General features: G+C 41.0%; 1 protein-coding gene across 1 annotated transcript in view; it reads left to right on the top strand.

The window, feature by feature from the left end:
* The window catches only part of shot (dystonin-like protein short stop), a 1,739,701-nt gene that overhangs the window by 499,972 nt on the left and 1,223,865 nt on the right, over positions 1-15,864 (top strand). The window lies entirely within an intron of this gene.

The raw sequence follows: 15,864 nt of genomic DNA, 5'->3' as shown, positions 1-15,864 counted from the left end.
GTACATGCAGTTGATATGGATGGCCAGTGCAGTGTTGAGTCAGTTTGATCTAAACCTGGGAAAACAAAAGTAAGAGTAGGAGTATTATAGGCTTAATTACTGGAATGAGTATAATAAACAGTATACAGAGTATACCTATACAGAGAAATAGAGTGGCCAATAAATCAAAGTAGCTTATAATTGTGGTGAATGGATCCCATCCACCATATAATTGGGGGGGGGGGGATGAGATCCATCCAGTTAGCATTAGCATTAGTAGAGGCATTCGATGCAAGAAAGCAAGCTTATGCAGCATCAGCCAAAAAAAAAAAAAAAAAAACCCACTTCCTCTTCACCCCTCTGTTCGTTCAAAATACCTGTCCAGCTGAGCCTTAAACTTATTTAGGCTATCAACCTCCACTACAAGGGATGGAAGTCTGTTCCACCAACCACCACCCGCTGGCTAAAGGCAAATTTCGGCACGTCTATCCTACATCTGTCTTTCCTCAATTTGAATTTATGCCCTCTCAGGTGATTATTCTGAGCTAGAGGAAGAATCCCATCAGCATTGAGCATGCTCAAACCATTCAAGGCTTTATACACCTCTATCAGATCACCTCGCTGGTGCCTGGTCTCCAGACACTGTAATTTGCAAAACTTAAGCCTTTCTTCGTAAGAGCACCCCTTTGTTCCATTCACTAATCTTGTTGCCTTTCTCTGTACTCGTTCCAGCAGCTCTACATCCTTTTTGAAATGAGGCCTCCAGACCTGTACACAGTACTCTAGGTGTGGCCTGACCATTGCCTTATACAAGGGAATAATCACCTCCTTATCCCTGCTGGAAAAATTCCTGTATATCATTGACAATACTCCATGAGCTACTCTTGCAGCCCATCTGCACTGCTCAGAGAACTTCATATCTGCCTGCACAACCACCCCCAAGTCCCTTTCATTCTTTACCACTGTCAGTGTAGTACCACAGAGTTGATACGTTGCGCTGGGGTTGCTGTTTCCCATGTGTAGTACTTTACATTTGTCAATGTTAAACTTCATTTGCCACCTCTCAGCCCATCTGCTCAACCTTTCCAGATCCTGTTGCAGCAGCATAGTGTCAGTAGTGTCCTTGACAACCCTGCCAACCTTTGTATCGTCTGCAAACTTGGACATTAAGCTTGATATACCATCATCAATATCATTTATAAATACAGAAAACAATAATGGACCCAACACTGAGCCCTGAGGGACTCCACTAATAACATTAGTCCACGATGAGCAGTGTCCATTGATTACCACTCTCTGTCTTCTCCCCCTCAACCACCCCTTTATCCATAGCAGCAATTTGCCTCCAATGTCACACTGCTCCAATTTGTGTAGCAGTCTTCCATGTGCAACAGTATCAAAAGCCTTTCTAAGATCCAAGTATATAATATCAAAGCTATTCCCTGCATCCAGTTCTTTTGTGACTGCATCATAATATCCAATCAAATTGGTCAGGCAAGGACTTTCCCTTAACAAAACCATGCTGTGTCCGAGCTATAACTGAAGTCTTGTCTAAATGATCCTGCAGTGCTTCTTTAACCAGTGCCTCCATTAATTTTCCTGGAACAGAAGTTAAGCTCACAGGTCTATAATTACTTGTGTCAGCCTTTGATCCTCCTTTGTGAATAGGGGTCACATTTGCATATTTCCAGTCTATTGGTACCTCCCCTGAGTCCAAGGAAGCCCTCATAATTATGGCTAAGGGTTTGCTTACTTCCTTTGCTGCCTCCTTTAATATAACTGGATAGATCCCATCCACCCCAGGTGCCTTTCTTGTGTTTATCTTCAACAGTTTCTCCTCCACTTTACTCCCAGTTATTTCAAGATTCTGTAGCTTACTGCTAGAGTTGAATACACCTCTGACATTCCCCTCGCTGAATAACTCCTCATGTGTGGATGTCGATGCAAAATATTCATTTAGTTTGTTAGCTACCTGAGCAGGGTCATCAACAGTTGACCCATCAATATCAAGTGGACCAATCTGATTCATCCCCTTCCTTCTAGAGTTTACATAAGTAAAGAACTCTTTGCTGTTTTTCTTTGCGTCCCTTGCCAAGGATTTCTCGTAATCTGCCTTCGCCTGCCTAACCTCCTTTGTAACTTGGTTACAGATCAACTTGTATCTATCATAGGCTTCTGTATCATGTGTTAATTTGTATGTATCCCATGCATGTTTCTTCTCTGCCATATGCCTCATCAGTTCATCTGACATCCATTTAGGCCTAAACCTTGAACAATATTTCTTAGTTGGTATGTAAAGTCTAGTAGCTTCCAAGATAAGTTCTTTGAATGCTTTCCATTTTGCATTTACTGTTGGTAACATCATCAGTTGGTCCCACTGTATAGAATTTAAATACTGTCTCAGTCCATCGTAGTCGCCTTTACGAAAGCAATAACCCTTCCCTTTACCCCTAATGGTAGTTACCTCTTTGAGTAAATCCCACTTCAGCACACTGTGATCGCTGCCACCTAGTGGTTCATTTATCTGCAGATTCTTAATGCATGAAGAATCACTGCTGATAATCAAATCAAGAGTATTACTCCCTCTAGTTGCCTCCCGAACATGCTGATGTAGAAAACAATCATCCAGTAAATCCACAAAAGCCCTGCTAGTGTTTGAGTGACCAGCCCCCAAATTCCAGTCAATATCTGGGAAATTAAAATCTCCCATTATAAGACTCTCTGATTTACTGGCCCACTCTATTTCCCTGTACAGTTTCTTATTATACTCATCAGAGTCATTAGGCCTATAGCACACTCCTACTCTCAATTTTGATCTCCCAATGCTTATGTCACACCAAACTGACTCAACACTGCACTGTCCAGCGATGTCGACTGGCTTCACTTCCTTGGTTTTTATGTGTTTCTTAACTAATAGCATAACCCCTCCCCCCTTCCTATCCTGTCTATCCTTTCTGTAGACGTTATACTCCCCAAATTGCAGTTCTGCATCCCTTATATCTGTGTGACACCACGTCTCTGATATCCCAACAATATCTGCCTTTGATGTTTTGAGCAATACCTCAAATTCATCAAATTTATTTACTAAACTCCTACCATTGGTGTACACACAAGTATACCTGCACCTGTTTCTATTCTTAGCTACCCTAACACAACCCATGTGTTTACTTGTACCGGAATGACGCCCAGCAGTCTCTGAAATATCATGCATCTTGTTTTTCAGGCTTCTGCTCATTCTAATAGAAGCAGTGCAAGAATCTCTTTCACCTCTGCCAGTGGCTACTGTCAATCTATTGGTCTTTGTCTCCCCCCAAGCTAGCAGTTTTCCGACCCACCTAACACTGCCTCGATAGCATCAGCAAATATTCTTGCACCCTTTCTATTTAAGTGTATCCCATCCCTGTAGAAGCAATCTCTCCTGTTAACCAGTACAGTCCAGGCTGAAAAAAATTCTACCCCTTGAGCCTTGCACAATCCTTCCAGGGCCGAATTGATCAACAAGGCTCTCATCATATACTCCCTCCTATCGTGTCTGGGCAGAATTGCAGACACTTTCAAATTCAACCCTAATTCTCGGCTTTTGTTCAACAGTGACCTGTACTTGTTAAGTAATTCTGCCGGTCTCCTACTCTTAATATCATTAGTGCCAACGTGTACAACTATATCACCTTTTGTGCCCTTAAAAGATGATATTCGCTCTACAACATCATCAACCTTTGCCCCTGGCAGACATACCCTGGTCCTGTTCCACCTATCCTTTTTACTAAGCATGTTCCCCGTTTCCCTGACAATAGAGTCACCAACAACTACTAGTTCCTTCGGGACCAGCGCATTCTGCCTTGGGGGTTGCCTCTGTGTCACGTGATGCCTAAGTGCAAGCTCTGGCATTGATTAAGTTATATGGCAGTTATATTAAGGGAAGTAGCAAAGGTGGTAAGCAAACCCTTAGCCATAATTATGAGAGAACCTTTGGATTCAGGAGAGGTCCCTGTGGACTGATGATGTGCAAATGTATCCCCAATTCACAAAGGGGAATCATAAGGTGATGTGAGTAATTACAAACATGTTATCTTAACTTCTGTTCCAGGAAATATAATGCAGTCACTGGTTAAAGAAATACTGCAGGACCATCTAGGCAGGAGTGCTGTTGTACCACAGTCAGCATGGATTTGTTAAGGAGCGATCTAGCCTGATTAATTTGATTGGATGCTATGATGCAGCAACAAAGAAACAATTCAAAAAAAAAATTGATATCTTATACTTGGATTTCAGGAAAGCTCTTGGTACTATTACACATAAAATATTGCTGTACAAATTGGAGCAGTATGACATTAACAGAAAGGCACTGCTATGGATAAAGAATTGGCTATGTGAGAGTGGTTGAAAGGATCGATTGAGTAGCTATCATAACACTGCTCTTCATGGGCTAATGTTACCAGTGAAATCCTATAGTTTTCCGTGCTGGGCACATTGTTGTTTTTGATACTCATTAATGATATTGATGAAGGTATATCAGGCTTATTATCTAACTTTGCCGCTGATACAAAGGTTGGCATGGTGGCTGATGACAGTAATCAAGGTATGCCACTGCAAAAAGATCTAGAAAAATTAGACAGATAGGCTGAGAAATGCAAGTTTAACATTGACAAATACAAGGTACTGCATATATGTAGCAGTAATCCCAGATTAACATACCACTGTGTGGTATTATACTGAAGCTAGTAGAAAATGAAAGAGATGTATGAACAGACCTGTATACAGAATGTTTGTGCAGTCATATATGAAATTCTCTGAGAGCACAGACAGGCTGGAGGACAGCTCAAGGTTTTTTTTTTTTTTTTTTAATGATATACAGTAATTTTGGTAACAGTGATGAGGAAGTGAACGGAGATGGGAGAAATCCCAGGTGCTGTCTGACACGAACATGTATAAGGCATTGGTTAGACCATGTCTTGATTACTGCCTACAGGTCTGGAGGCCTCATTTTTGGAAGGATTTTGCATCAAGATTGATGAGTGAAACAAAAGGGTGATCCTATGATGAAAGACTTTAGTTCTGAAAATTGTGTTGTCGTGTCTAGAGACTAGGCACCTGTGATGTGGTCGGATTGGAATGTTTAATACTTTTAATAGATTGAGCAAGCTCAAAGCTTATGGTATACATCCTGATGCTCAGATTATACACTATGGAGTACTAATTCAAATGAGTGCAGAAAAGGGCAACAAGATTGGTGAGGGTGAACAAAAGGGTGATCCTACCAAGAAAGGCTTTAGTTCTGCAAATTGTGTCATCTGGAGACTAGGCACCTGTGCTTGATAGATTTGTGTACATTTGCCTTTGTGTGGTTGATTGTTTGAACAAATTCCCATCTGTTGTTGTGAAAGTAGTATATTGACGTACATTGAAGTAGTAGACAAACCTAGGATAGACAGGATAGGAAGGGGGGAGGTGTTATGCTATTAGTTAAGAAACACATAAAAACCAAGGAAGTGAAGCCAGTCGACATCGCTGGACAGTGCAGTGTGGAGTCAGTTTGGTGTGACATAAACATTGGGAGATCAAAATTGAGAGTAGGAGTGTGCTATAGGCCTAATGACTCTGATGAGTATAATAAGGAACTGTACAGGGAAATAGAGTGGGCCAGTAAATCAGAGTGTCTTATAATGGGAGATTTTAATTTCCCAGATATTGACTGGAATTTGGGGGCTGGATACTCACACACTAGCAGGGCTTTTGTGGATTTATTGGATGATTGTTTTCTACATCAGCATGTTCGGGAGGCACCTAGAGGGAGTAATACTCTTGATTTGATTATCAGCAGTGATTCTTCATGCATTAAGAATCTGCAGATAAATGAACCACTAGGTTGCAGTGATCACAGTGTGCTGAAGTGGGATTTACTCAAAGAGGTAACTACCATTAGGGGTAAAGGGAAGGGTTATTGCTTCCGTAAAGGCGACTACGATGGACTGAGACAGTATTTAAATTCTATACAGTGGGACCAACTGATGATGTTACCAACAGCAAATTCAAAATGGGAAGCATTCAAAGAACTTATCTTGGAAGCTACTAGGCTTTACATACCACCTAAGAAATATTGTTCAAGGTTTAGGCCAAAATGGATGTCAGATGAACTAATGAGGCATATGGCAGAGAAGAAAAATGCATGGGATACTTACAAATTAACACATGACACAGAAGCCTATGATAGATACAAGTTGATATGCAACCAAGTTACAAAGGAGGTTAGGCAGGCGAAGGCAGATTACGAGAAATCCTTGGCAAGAGATGCAAAGAAAAACAGCAAAGAGTTCTTTACTTATGTAAACTCTAGAAGGAAAGGGATGAATCAGATTGGTCCACTTGATATTGATGGGTCAAGTGTTGATGATCCTGCTCAGGTGGCTAACAAACTAAATGAATATTTTGCATCGACATTCACACATGAGGAGTTATTCAGCGAGGGGAATGCCAGAGGTGTATTCAACTCTAGCAGTAAGTTACAGAATCTTGAAATAACTGGGAGTAAAGTGGAGGAGAAACTGTTGAAGATAAACACAAGAAAGGCACCCGGGGTGGATGGGATCTATCCAGTTATATTAAAGGAGGCAGCAAAGCAAGTAAGCAAACCCTTAGCCATAATTATGAGAGCTTCCTTGGACTCAGGGGAGGTACCCATAGACTGGAAATGTGCAAATGTGACCCCAATTCACAAAGGAGGATCAAAGGCTGACACAAGTAATTATAGACCTGTGAGCTTGACTTCTGTTCCAGGAAAATTAATGGAGGCACTGGTTAAAGACACACTGCAGGATCATTTAGACAAGACTTCAGTTATAGCTCAGACACAGCATGGTTTTGTTAAAGGGAAGTCTTGCCTGACCAACTTGATTGGATACTATGATGCAGTCACAAAAGAACTGGATGCAGGGAATAACTTTGATATTATATACTTGGATCTTAGAAAGGCTTTTGATACTGTTGCACATGGAAGACTGCTACACAAATTGGAGCAGTGTGACATTGGAGGCAAATTGCTGCTATGGATAAAGGGGTGGTTGAGGGGGAGAAGACAGAGAGTGGTAATCAATGGACACTGCTCATCGTGGACTGATGTTATTAGTGGAGTCCCTCAGGGCTCAGTGTTGGGTCCATTATTGTTTTCTGTATTTATAAATGATATTGATGATGGTATATCGGGATTAATGTCCAAGTTTGCAGATGATACAAAGGTTGGCAGGGTTGTCAAGGACACTACTGACACTATGCTTCTGCAACAGGATCTGGAAAGGTTGAGCAGATGGGCTGAGAGGTGGCAAATGAAGTTTAACATTGACAAATGTAAAGTACTACACATGGGAAACAGCAACCCCAGAGCAACGTATCAACTCTATGGTACAACACTGACAGTGGTAGAGAATGAAAGGGACTTGGGGGTGGTTGTGCAGGCAGATATGAAGTTCTCTGAGCAGTGCAGACGGGCTGCAAGAGTAGCTCATGGAGTATTGTCAATGATATACAGGAATTTTTCCAGCAGGGATAAGGAGGTGATTATTCCATTGTATAAGGCGATGGTCAGGCCACACCTAGATTACTGTATACAGGTCTGGAGGCCTCATTTCAAGAAGGATGTAGAGCTGCTGGAACGAGTACAGAGAAGGGCAACAAGATTAGTGAATGGAACAAAGGGGTGCTCTTACGAAGAAAGGCTTAAGTTTTGCAAATTACAGTGTCTGGAGACTAGGCACCAGCGAGGTGATCTGATAGAGGTGTATAAAGCCTTGAATGGTTTAAGCATGCTCAATGCTGATGGGATTCTTCCTCTAGCTCAGAATAATCACCTGAGAGGGCATAAATTCAAATTGAGGAAAGACAGATGTAGGATAGACGTGCGGAAATTTGCCTTTAGCCAGCGGGTGGTTGGTTGGTGGAACAGACTTCCATCCCTTGTGGTGGAGATTGATAGCCTAAATAAGTTTAAGGCTCAGCTGGACAGGTATTTTGAACGAACAGAGGGGTGAAGTGGAAGTGGTTTTTTTTTTTTTTTTTTTTTTTTGGCTGATGCTGCATAAGCTTGCTTTCTTGCATCAAATGCCTCTACTAATGCTAATGCTAACCATTGGAGGGGGGGATGTACAGGTGATGTGATTATTTTATTTGATTATTATTATTATTTTATTTTTTTTGTTTTTCTGATTCTGTATTAGCTTTCTTTCTTTCTGGCATCATGTGCCAGAAAGAAATATACTAATTATAAATAAATAATTAGTATACACATTATATTAATGTGTATACTAATTATTAGCATTAGCATTAGCAGAGGCATATGATGCAAGAAAGCAAGCTTATTCAGCATCAGCCAAAAAAAAAAAAAAAAAAAAAAAACCCACTCCCATTTCACCCCTCCGTTCGTTCGAAATACCTGTACAGTTGAGCTTTAAATTTGTTTAGGCTATAAACTTCAACAACAAGTGATGGAAGTCGGTTCCACCAACCAACCACCCGCTGGCCAAAGGCAAATTTCCGCACATCTATCCGACATCCGTCCTTCCTCAATTTGAATTTATGCCCTCTGAGGTGATTATTCTGAGAAAGATGAAGAATCCCATTGGCATTGAGCATGCTCAAACCATTCAAAGCCTTATACACCTCTATCAGATTACCTCGCCGGTGCCTAGTCTCCAAACTCTGTAATTTGCAAAACTTAAGCCTTTCTTCGTAAGAGCAACCCTTTGTTCCATTTACTAATCTTGTTGCCCTTCTCTGTACCCGTTCCAGCAGCTCTACATCCTTCTTGAAATGAGGCCTTCAGACCTGTATACAGTACTCAAGATGTGGCCTTACCATTGCCTTATACAAGGGAATAATCACCTCCTTATCCCTGCTAGAAAAATTCCTGTATATCATTGACAAGACACCATGAGCTACTCTTGCAGCTCGTCTGCACTGCTCAGAGAACTTCATATCTGCCTGTACAATTACCCCCATGTCCTTTTCATTCTCCACCACTGTCAGTGTAGTACCGCAGAGTTGATACGTTGCACTGGGGTTACTGTTTCCCATATGCAGCACTTTACATTTGTCAATGTTAAACCTCATTTGCCACCTCTCAGCCCATCTGTTAAACCTTTCCAGATCCTGTTGCAGCAGCATAGCGTCAGTATTGTCCTTAACGACCCTGCCAACCTTTGTATCATCTGCAAACTTGGACATTAAACTTGATATCCCATCATCAATATCATTCATAAACACCGAAAACAACAACGGACCCAACACTGAACCTTGAGGAACTCCACTAATAACATTAGTCCACGTTGAGCAGTGTCCATTGATTACCACTCTCTGTCTTCTGCCACTCAACCATCTCCTTATCCATAGCAGCAATTTGCCTCCAATGCCACACTGCTCCAATTTGTGCAGCAGTCTTCCATGTGCAACAGTATCAAAAGCCTTTCTAAGATCCAAATATATAATATTTGGATCTTAGAAAGGCGGTGGCTACTAGAGACGGTCGTTTTCAAAGCCGCTAAGTGGATTTTTCTTATTTATTGATTTGAAATTATTGTTTTTCTAAAACTTTTGATTTAAATTTAGTAGTATAACATTATTTTGTGATTTTCTGATTAATTTGGTGTATTTATTCTTTACTCGGCCTTGTAATTGCATAAAAGTATCGGTAAAGGTTTCCACGTGTTTCAACTCCGCTAACCGTTCGTAATTTTCCCGCCTTTTTGATACGATATACCGTACTAGATAGCGTTAGTTGAACTTCGTTAGCAGTTAAATTGTACGTTTAAATAAATACATATAACGACTTAGATTACAAACGTAATATAATTAATTTTATTTAACATAATTAATTATACATATAACCACTTAGGTTACGTAACATAAATAATTAGTAAAAACAAATAATTAATACATAACTTGATACGAAAGTTATATAAAGGGATTTCGCAGATAACACTCGTTACTGAAACGTAAATATCTCGTAGATAACACTCGTTACTGAAACGTAAATATTCCGTAGATAACACTCGTTACTGAAACATAAATATAGCGTTATAACTGTGTTTGGATACAAGTTTAGGATTTAATTTTGTACAGAAATTGAAATTTTATTGAAAGTAAATCTAAATCATGACTCAAACCAGAGCAGCAAAGCAAAGGGCTCAAGCTAATGGGAATGCTGTGGCCCAGGGGAGAACTGAGGGGGGCAGTTGTCCTCTGAATCACAGCCTTGTAAGATGCACTATTTGCTTGATGTTTGCGGAGCAGTCAAGTATGGGACATGATACTGCCATGGGGGATGTCTTTGTGTGTGTGCGATGCAAGGAGTGTAAGGAGATAAGGCGACAACTCAGCGTTGTTATGGGCCTATATGAGAGCTTGAAGGATAGGGTGGATGCCCTCGAAGGATTACAAGTGAGGGGCCCATCAAGCTCTCAGCTGCCCACACCAATGCCAGAGCTTGCACTTGGTCATCGCGGAACACAGCGGCAACCCCCAAGGCAGAATGCGCTGGTCCCAAAGGAACTAGTAGTTGTTGGTGACTCTATTGTCAGGGAAACGGGAAACATGCTTTGTAAAAAGGATAGGTGGAATAGGACCAGGGTATGTCTGCCAGGGGCAAAAGTTGATGACGTTGTAGAGCGGATATCATCTTTTAAGGGCACAAAAGGTGATATAGTTGTACACGTTGGCACTAATGACATTAAGAGTAGGAGACCGGCGGAATTACTTGACAAGTACAGGTCACTGATGAAAAAAAGCTGTGAATTAGGGTTGAAATTGAAAGTGTCTGCAATTCTGCCCAGACACGATAGGAGGGAGTATATGTTAACAGGAGAGACTGCTTCTACAGGGATGGGATACACTTAAATAGAAAGGGTGCAAGAATGTTTGCTGATGCTATCGAGGCAATGTTAGGTGGGTCGGAAAACTGCTAGATTGGGGGGATACAAGGACTAATAGATTAACAGTAGCCACTGGGAGAGGTGAAAGTGATTCTTGCACTGCTTCTATTGGAATGAGCCGCAGCCTGGAAAATAAGATGCAGGATATTTCAGAGACTGCTGGGAATCATTGGGGTACAAGTAAACACATGGGTTGTGTTAGGGTAGCTAAGAAAAAGAACAGGTGCATGTATACTTGTGTGTACACCAATGCTAGGAGTTTATTAAATAAATTTGATGAATTTGAGGTATTGCTCAAAACATCAAAGGCAGATATTGTGGGGATTTCAGAGACGTGGTGTCACACAGATATAAGAAATGCAGAACTGGAATTTGGGGAGTACAATGTCTACAGAAAGGATAGACAGGATAGGAAGGGAGGAGGGGTTATGCTATTAGTTAAAAAACACATAAAATCCAAGGAAGTGAAGCCAGTCGACATCGCTGGACAGTGCAGTGTCGAGTCAGTTTGGTGTGACATAAGCATTGGGAGATCAAAATTGAGAGTAGGAGTGTGCTATAGGCCTAATGACTCTGATGAGTATAATAAGAAACTGTTCGGAGAAATAGAGTGGGCCAGTAAATCAGAGAGTCTTATAATGGGGGATTTTAATTTCCCAGATATTGACTGGAATTTGGGGGCTGGTCACTCACACAGTAGCAAGGCTTTTGTGGATTTATTGGATGATTGTTTTCTACATCAGCATGTTCGGGAGGCAACTAGAGGGAGTAATACTCTTGATTTGATTATCAGTAGTGATTCTTCATGCTTTAAGAATCTGCAGATAAATGAACCACTTGGTGGCAGTGATCACAGTGTGCTGAAGTGGGAGTTACTCAAAGAGGTAACTACCATTAGGGGTAAAGGGAAGGGGTATTGCTTTCGTAAAGGCGACTACAATGGACTGAGACAGTATTTAAATTCTATACAGTGGGATCAACTGATGATATTGCCAACAGCAAATTCAAAATGGGAAGCATTCAAAGAACTTATCGTGGAAGCTACTAGGCTTTACATACCAACTAAGAAATATTGTTCAAGGTTTAGGCCTAAATGGTTGTCAGATGAACTAATGAGGCATATGGCAGAGAAGAAAAATGCATGGGATACATACAAATTAACACGTGACATGGACGCCTATGATAGATACAAGTTGATCTGTAACCAAGTTACAAAGGAGGTTAGGCAGGCGAAGGCAGATTACGAGAGATCCTTGGCAAGGGATGCGAAGAAAAACAGCAAAGAGTTCTTTACTTATGTAAACTCTAGAAGGCTGGGGATGAATCAGATTGGTCCACTTGAGATCGATGGGTCAACTGTTGATGACCCTGCTCGGGTAGCTAACAAACTAAATGAATATTTTGCATCGACATTCACACATGAGGAGTTATTCAGCGAGGGGAATGCCAGAGGTGTATTCAACTCTAGCAGTAAGCTAGAGAATCTTGTAATAACTGAGAGCAAAGTGGAGGAGAAATTGTTGAAGATAAACACAAGAAAGGCACCTGGGGTGGATGGGATCTATCCAGTTATATTAAAGGAGGCAGCAAAGGAGGTAAGCAAACCCTTAGCCATAATTATGAGAGCTTCCTTGGACTCAGGGGAGGTACCCATTGACTGGAGATGTGCAAATGTGACCCCAATTCACAAAGGGGGATCAAAGGCTGACACAAGTAATTATAGACCTGTGAGTTTAACTTCTGTTCCCGGAAAATTAATGGAGGCACTGGTGCAAGAAGCACTGCAGGATCATCTAGACAAGACTTCAGTTATAGCTAGGACACAGCATGGTTTTGTTAAGGGGAAGTCTTGCCTGACCAATTTGATTGGATACTATGATGCAGTCACAAAAGAACTGGATGCAGGGAATAACTTTGATATTATATACTTGGATCTTAGAAAGGCTTTTGATACTGTTGCACATGGAAGACTGCTGCACAAATTGGAGCAGTGTGGCATTGGAGGCAAGTTGCTGCTATGGATAAAGGGGTGGTTGAGGGGGAGAAGACAGAGAGTGGTAATCAATGGACACTGCTCATCGTGGACTAATGTTATTAGTGGAGTCCCTCAGGGTTCAGTATTGGGGCCTTTATTGTTTTCTGTATTTATAAATGATATTGATGATGGTATATCAGGCTTAATGTCCAAGTTTGCAGACGATACGAAGGTTGGCAGGGTTGTCAAGGACACTACTGACACTATGCTGCTGCAACAGGATTTGGAAAGGTTGAGCAGATGGGCTTCGAGGTGGCAAATGAAGTTTAACATTGACAAATGTAAAGTACTACATATGGGAAACAGCAACCCCAGAGCAACGTATCAACTCTGTGGTACTACACTGACAGTGGTAGAGAATGAAAGGGACCTGGGGGTGGTGTTTCAGGCAGATATGAAGTTCTCTGAGCAGTGCAGACGAGCTGCAAGAGTAGCTCATGGTGTATTGTCAATGATATATAGGAATTTTTCTAGCAGGGATAAGGAGGTGATTATTCCCTTGTATAAGGCAATGGTCAGGCCACACCTAGAGTACTGTATACAGGCCTGGAGGCCTCATTTCAGGAAGGATGTAGAGCTGCTGGAACGAGTACAGAGAAGGGCAACTAGATTGGTGAATGGGACAAAGGGGTTCTCTTACGAAGAAAGGCTTAAGTTTTGCAAATTACAGTGTCTGGAAACTAGGCACCAGCGGGGTGATCTGATAGAGGTGTACAAAGCCTTGAATGGTTTGAGCATGCTCAATGCTGATGGGATTCTTCCTCTAGCTCAGAAAAATCACCTGAGAGGGCATAAATTCAAATTGAGGAAAGACAGATGTAGGATAGATGTGCGGAAATTTGCCTTTAGCCAGCGGGTGGTTGGTGGGTGGAACAGACTTCCATCCCTTGTCGTGGAAGTTGATAGCCTAAATAAGTTTAAGGCTCAGCTGGACAGGTATTTCGAACGAACAGAGGGGTGAAGTGGAAGTGGTTATTTTTATTTATTTATGTTACTTTTTTTTTTTTTTTTTTTTTTGGCTGATGCTGCATAAGCTTGCTTTCTTGCATCAAATGCCTCTACTAATGCTAATGCTAATGCTAATGCTAATATCAAAGTTATTCCCTGCATCCAGTTCTTTTGTGACTACATCATAGTATCCAATCAAATTGGTCAGGCAAGACCTGCCCTTAACAAAACCATGCTGCGTCTGAGCTATAACTGAATTCTTGTCTAGATGATCCTGCAGTGCTTCTTTAACCACTGCCTCCATTAATTTACCTGGAACAGAAGTTAAACTAACAGGTCTATAATTACTTGTGTCAGCCTTTGATCCTCCTCTGTGAATTGGGGTTACATTTGCACATCTCCAGTCTATGGGTACCTCCCCTGAGTCCAAAGAAGCTCTCATAATTATGGCTAGGGGTTTGCATACTTCCTTTGCTGCCTCCTTTAATATAACTGGATAGATCCCATCCACCCCAGGTGCCTTTTTTATGTTTATCCTCAACAATCTCTCCTCCACTTTCCTCTCAGTTATTACAAAATCATCCAGCTCACTGCCAATGTTTACTTTACCTGCATCATTCTCCTTCCTGAATAACTCCTCATGCGTGAATGTAGATGCAAAATACTCGTTTAGATTGTTAGCCACCTGAGCAGGATCCTCAACTGTTGAACCATCAATATCCAGTGGACCAATCTGATTCATCCCTTTCCTTTTCGAGTTCAAGTATGTAAAGAACTCTTTTCTGTTTTTCTTTGCATCCTTTGCCAAGGATTTTTCATAGTCTGCCTTTGCCTGCCTAATCTCCTTTGTGACTTGGTTACAGACCAACTTATATCTATCATAGGCTTCCATGTCACCCATTAATTTGTATGTATCCCATGCATTTTTCTTCTCTGCCACATGTCTCATTAGTTCATCTGACAACCATTTAGGCCTAAACCTTGAACAATATTTCTTAGTTGGTATGTAAAGCCTGGTAGCCTCCAAGATTAGTTCCTTGAATGCTTCCCATTTTGAGTTTGCTGTTGGTAACATCATCAGTTGGTCCCACTGTATAGAATTTAAATACTGTCTCAGACCATCATAGTCGCCTTTACGAAAACAAAAACCCTTCCCTTTACCTCTGATAGTAGTTACCTCCTTGAGTAAATCCCACTTCAACACACTGTGATCACTGCCACCTAGTGGTTCATTTATCTGCAGGTTCTTAATGCATGAAGAATCACTACTGATAATCAGATCAAGAGTATTGCTCCCTCTTGTTGCCTCACGAACATGCTGATGTAGAAAACAATCATCCAATAAATCCACAAAAGCCTTGCTAGTGTGCGAGTGACCAACCCACAAATTCCAGTCAATATCTGGGAAATTAAAGTCCCCCATTATAAGACTCTCTGATTTACTGGCCCACTCCATTTCCCTGTACAATATCTTATTATACTCATCAGAGTCATTAGGCCTATAGCACACTCCTACTCTCAATTTTGATTTCCCTATGCTTATGTCACACCAAACTGACTTGACACTGCCCTGTCCATCGATGTCGTCTGGCTTCACTTCCTTGGACTTTATGTGTTTCTTAATTAATAGCATAACCCCTCCTCCCCTCCTGTCCTGTCTATCCTTTCTATACACATTGTATTCCCCAAATTCCAGTTCTGCATTATTATATATGTATACTTCAGTTTTGTTGTTTCTTTTTCATTATTTCTGGCTTAAACTGATGAAAATCTAAATGACAGTTATTCTTATTATAGTGTGACAAAGCTTAAGTTATATACATGTATATATTGAAGGTTGTGAAATTTTGGCATTTTTGGGATACCTCATTATTGCAAAAACACAAATTTTAAATTCCTCGAACTTTGTATTAATGAGATTCTACTGTATTTATTGCCAAATTTTAGAACAAATTTTGTCCTTTTGGTAAGTACAAAAATTTTAAA

The sequence above is a fragment of the Mastigoproctus giganteus genome, chromosome 9 (assembly GCF_048544385.1).
Source record: "Mastigoproctus giganteus isolate SK-2022 chromosome 9, ASM4854438v1, whole genome shotgun sequence".
Lineage (NCBI taxonomy): Eukaryota > Metazoa > Arthropoda > Arachnida > Uropygi > Thelyphonidae > Mastigoproctus > Mastigoproctus giganteus.
Note: the sequence above shows the minus strand (reverse complement) of the source record. Positions and strands in the feature narration are given on the sequence as shown.